Raw genomic sequence first — 6,000 nt, forward strand, 5'->3', positions numbered from 1 at the left:
GGTTCAACTTTCTATCTTACTGGGTAATGACATAATATTTCAATAATTCAAAGTACTAATGACTAAGGATAGTTTCAATTTAATAGAAGGATTCTAGAGACAATACAATAACTAAAAAAAAGAATGAATGGTATAAATTCTAGGCCATTGAAGATATTACAGTCACACATTCTGATACACATATACACACTAGTTTGGAAAGTAAGTGGCAATCCCAATCCTATACTAACTCCTCCTCTTCTCTTATTTACATGTTACTGAACAGTACAGACAAATTCATAAAACTGTGCTGAGTTCACTACAAATTTATGTTATATAATCTCATTGTGATCTCATCACAGAAAGAAAATCTTTTCAGTTCTTCATAATTAATTCTTTTTCTACTCATCAAGGCCTATTCTAAATTTTCTCTCTTCAAGTCTTTTCCATATCCCTTCCTGGCCTTAAAAGATCACAGATTCAGTATAGAAAGGGACCCTACTGAAGGTCATAGAGACCAATTCCATCATTTAACAGATGAGAAAACTGAGATAATAAATGGTCTAGGATCATATATGTCAAATAGTTGTATATGTAATGCAGTTTGGGGGATTTTTGGTCTTCCTGATTCTAATAACAGCCTTCTACTCATATCACTAAGAACACTTTGATGTACTCTTTGATTGATAAAATAGAGACAATTGACTATTCTAATTCCTTCAATTTCTTTTTCTTCTCTTATTGCTATAGCTAACAGTTCTAGTACAATATTAAATAATCCTTTTTGTCACCCCTGATCTTAGTGCAATTGCCTCTAGATTATCCCCATTACATATAATGCTTGCTGATGGTTTTAGATTGGTGCTGCTTATCATTTTAATGCTCTTCTAAGCTCTCCAGTATTTTTAATAGAAAGGGGTACTATATTTTCTCAAAAACTTTTTCAGTTTCTATTGAGATAAAATTATTTCAATTAGTTTTGTTATTAATATGGACAATTATGCTGATTGTTTTCTTAATATTGTACTATGCCTACATACCTGGTATATATCCTACCTGATCACAGTGTATTATCCTGGTGATAAATTGCTTTAATCTCTTTGCTAACATCTTGTTTTAAAATTTTGCATTAATATTCATTATACAAAATGGTGTATGACTTTGTTTTGGTTCTTCCTGGTTTAGGTACTAGCACCATATTTGTGTCATAAAAGGAATTTGATAATACTCCTTCTTTGCTTATTTTTCCAGATAATTTATTTATTATTATTATAATTAATTTTTCTCTGAACATTGGGTAGAATTCACTTGTAAATTAATCTGGTTCTGTAGATTTTTTCTTAGGTAGTTCATTGATGGCTTATTCCATTTCTTTTGGCATTATTTTTTTTATTTTCTCTACTGTTAATCTGGGGAATTTATATTTATGAAAATATTCTTCTATTTCATTTATATTATAAGATTTATTGTCATACTAGGGCAAAATAACTTTAAATTATTGCTTTAATTTCTTCCTCATTGGTGGTGAATTCACCCTTTGCATTTTTTTTACTGATAATTTGATTTCATTCTTTTTTTAAATCGAATTAATTAGAGGTTTATCTATTCTGTTAGTTTTTTTGTACATAAAACCAATTCAGTTTTACTGAATATTCAATACTTTTCTTATTTTCAAGCTAATTAATTAATTAATTAATTAGATTTTTAGGCTATCTAATTTGATATTTAATTTGCTCTTTTTCTAGATCTTGAAGTTACAATCCCAATTCATGGATCTCTTTCTTTGTTTTATTTATCTATTTTATTAATTTAGAAATGTAAACTTTCCCCTAAGAACTATTTTGCCTGGATCCCATAAGATTGCATATTATATCTCATTGTTGTCATTGTCTTGGATGAAATTGTTATTTCTATGATTTGTTGTTTGACCACTCATTCTTTAAGATTAGGTTATTTAGTTTCCAATTAATTTTTAGTCTCTCTTTCCATGATCTTTATTGCATATAATTTTCATTCTATCATTACCTAAGGAGGACATGTTTAATGTGTTAAATATTTTTATGTAGGTTCCATGTAACACTGAGAAAAAGACATATTACTTTCTATCACCATTAATTTTTCTCTAGAGTACTATCATATCTAAATTTTCTAAAATTCTATTCAACTCTAACTTCATTCTAGTTTATTTTGTGGTTAGATTTACCTAATTCTGAGAGAGGGAGGTTGAGACCCCCCACTAGTATAATTTTGTCATTTCTTTCTGTAATTCACTTAACTTCTCTAAAACTCTAGATGCTGTTAAAACTTGTTGTATATAGGTTTAGTATTTTTATTACTTCATTGTCTATGGTACCTTTTAGCAAGATGGAACTTCCTTCCCTTCTCTATTAGATCTATTTTTGCTCTTATTCTATCTGATATCAGAATTTCTATCCCTTTTTTTACATTAGCTGTAGCATAATAGATTTTGCTTCAGTCTTTTACCTTTATTCTTGTACATATCTCTCTGCTTCAAATGCATTTCTTGTAAACAACATATTGTAGGATTCTGTTTCTTTTTTTTTTAAGTTTTTGCAAGGCAATGAGGGTTAAGTGGCTTGCCCAAGGCCACACAGCTAATGATTATGTGTCTGAGGCCAGATTTGAACTCAGGTACTCCTGACTCCAGGGCTGGTGCTCTATACACTGTTCCACCTAGTCGCCCCAGGATTCTGTTTCTTAATCCACTCTGCTATCTACCTCTGTTTTATGGGAGGGTTCATCACATTCACATTCACAGTGATGATTACAAACTCTATATTTCCCTCCATACTATTTTCCCCTCTTTATAATTTTCTTTCTCCTTTCACTTTATTCCTCCTCACTAGCATTTTGCTTTTGACCACCACATCCTCCAATCTGCCCTCCCTTCTACCAGATCCTCATTCATTTCCCCCCCTGTCCCCTCCTACTTCCCTATAACATGAGATACATTTCTAAACCCAATGGAGAGTATATGTTATTCCCTCTTTGAGAGAAATCTTATGAGAATAAGATTCAATCAGTGCTCACCCCTCCCTTCTTTCTCTCTATTATAAAAGGTATTTTTTTGCCTCTTCTTCACTTTAAAATCAACATAACCACACCTTCTGTCTAAATATACTCTAACTGTACTCATAGAGAAACAATTCTCAAAAGTTTCAAATATTATATTCCCATGTAGGAATGTAAACAGTTTAATCTTATTCAATACCACATTTTTTCTTTCCTGGTTACTTTTTAATGTATCTTTTCAATCTTATATTTGAAGGTCAAACTTTCTATTAAGTTCTGGTCTTTTCATTAGGATAATTTGAAATTCCTTTCTTCCATTGATTGATCTATCTTTTCCTCTTAAAGATTATGTTCAGTTTTGCTCTGTAGTTGATTCAAGCTCCTTTGCCTTCCTGAATATCATATTCCAGGTCATCTGATTCTTTAATGTTGAAGTTGCTAAGTCCCATGTAATCCTGACTGTGGTTCCTTGGTATTTGATTTTTTTTTCTTTGTGGCTCCTTAAAAGGAGCTGATAATTTTGGAATTTGGCTACAATGTTCCTTGAAATTTCTTTCAGAAGATGACTGAGGATTCTTTCAAGGACTATTTAACCATCTTGTTCTAGGATATTAGACTAATGTTTATTGAAAATTTCCTGAAAGATATATTGTCTAGATTCTTTTTTAATCATAAGCTTCAGGTGGTCCAATAATTCATAAATTATCTCTCCTGGATACATTTTCCAGGTCATTTTTTTTATTCAATGAGTTACTTTAAATTTTCTCCTATATTTTCCCAGTCTTTTAATTTTGTTTGATGAGTTTTTCATGCCTTATATGTTTATCATCTTCTACCTGTTCAGTTCTGCATTTTGAGGATTCATTTTCTACAGCTAGTTTTTTTATCTACTTTTCCATTTGGGCAATTCTTCTTTTAAAAGTCTTGCTTTCTTCACTTTTTTTTTTTTTAACATTTGGCCTATTCTATTTTTTGAAGATTTGTTTTCTTCAGTCAATTTATGTGCTTCCTAATGACTGCTTTTTTCATAATTCTCCTTCATAGCTCATTTCTTTTACCATTTTTTCCTTCTACCTTTCTTACTTAATTTGAAAAATTCTTTTTGAGTTGTACCAGGAGAACTTTTTTGGACCTGAGATCAATTTGTATTCCCCTTGGAGGTGTCGCATACAGGCATTTTGTCATTTTTCAGCTTCTGAGTTTGTATTTTGATCTTCCCTATCACCACAGTAGCTTTTTATGGTTAGGTATCCTTTTGGTTTTTTGCTCATTTTTAAAACTGAGCTCTGCTCCTGAGGCACAGTAGTCACAATCTCAAATTTCTTTTGCTGGGAGCCAGGGTTGCTAACTGTCTGGTCCTCAGGGACTAATGATTTGTTCTCTTCATTGGAGTTGTCCAACCTAGTCCCACCAGGTGTTGGGCATTCTAGGGTGTAGAGGGCCAGCCCCAGGGAGTGATATTCACACATCCTTGGTGATCTTCTTAATCAAAGATATGTATGGATTATTGCTCATTGTATGGATCCATTAGCTCACCAGTGAACCCTGACCTAGGATAATCTGTGACTCCAGAGGTGGTTGTAAAAGATTTCTTTGATACAGAAATATGCAGATTTAGAAGAACAAATATTGTAAATTTACTCAGGAAATTGTAAAACTGGGTCTTCTTTAACCCATCATTCCTGAGATAAGTTTTTGCTGTAAAAGTCTGAATTTCCAAAAATAAAGTTGGTAGATTTTCACTTCCCAACCTTTCGTGTTTGAGTATGTTTATCTACCAGACCTGACTCTCTAAAATTCATGTCCAGACTCACACCAGAGCTATTGCAGGCAACACTAGGTTTCCCTAGCTCAAAAACAGACTCCACAGTTGGCCTGTTTTATTGCTTACCTATGTAGCCAGGACCCAGGGTCCTTGTTTGCTGATCAGTGATGGATCCTACTGGCTTCCCCATACCCCACCTGTGTTGGATTGTCTTCTTCTTTTACCTAAGTGAAGTCCTTCCAAGATTTCTTGATCTGGAAAATTGTTTTCACTCCATCTTTTTGTGGATTCTGTCATTCCAGAATCTGTATAGAGGTTTGACTTAAAATTGTTTCATAGAGAAACTAGGAAGAGCTCAGGCAACTTCCTGGTTTCTTTCTCAAATGTCTTTATCATTCTTCCTCTTCCTCCTCTTCCATCATCTTCCTCTTCTTCTTCCTTTTCCTCCTCTTCTGTCTCCCTTCTTCATCTTCTTCTTCTTCCTCCTCCTCCTCCTCCTCTTTCTCTCTGACTTTCTCTCTCTCTCTCTCTCTCTCTCTCTCTCTTCTCTTCTCTTCTACTGACCAAATGTCCTTTGCATTATCAATCCAGTTATCACACTCTAAATGTGAGTGTTTCCAAGGCAATGCCCTGGGCTTTCTTTTCTCTTTATACTTTCTTTATTGGTAATCTCATAAAATCTTTTATGTTCAGTCTTTGGTACTTTGCAGATGACTTAAAAGTCTATATATTCAGCTCGGCTCTCGTTTTTTTTTTTTGGCAATTTGGTATATCACCAACTGTTTATTGGATCATTCAAACTAAACATAGCCTATACATCACAAACATAAATAATAGTAAACCTAGGTGACTAGAGGATAGAAATGCCTTCACCAGAAAGTGTCACCTAGGTTTGCAACCTTGAAACTATCCTTGCTTCCTAACCCTTCCTTACTGTTTATAATCAGTTGTCAAATTTCATTAATTCCAAATTTCTAGAATTTTTACAATTATTCCTTTGTCCATTTACAAAGCTCCTACCTTAATTCAGGTCTTTATCCTTCTCTTCTTAAATATTCCATTAGTTTTCTCTTTAGTACCTTCATATCTTTCATCAATCCTGTGTAGATCTGCCAAAATGAGATTTCTAAAGAATAGGTCTAAAAATCCTTATTATGTATAATTTATATATCCCATTGTGCCCATATTACCTCTAGAATAAAATATAATCTCTTTTTTGGTAT

This window comes from Macrotis lagotis, chromosome 1 (genome assembly GCF_037893015.1).
Source record: "Macrotis lagotis isolate mMagLag1 chromosome 1, bilby.v1.9.chrom.fasta, whole genome shotgun sequence".
In the NCBI taxonomy this organism is placed as follows: domain Eukaryota; kingdom Metazoa; phylum Chordata; class Mammalia; order Peramelemorphia; family Peramelidae; genus Macrotis; species Macrotis lagotis.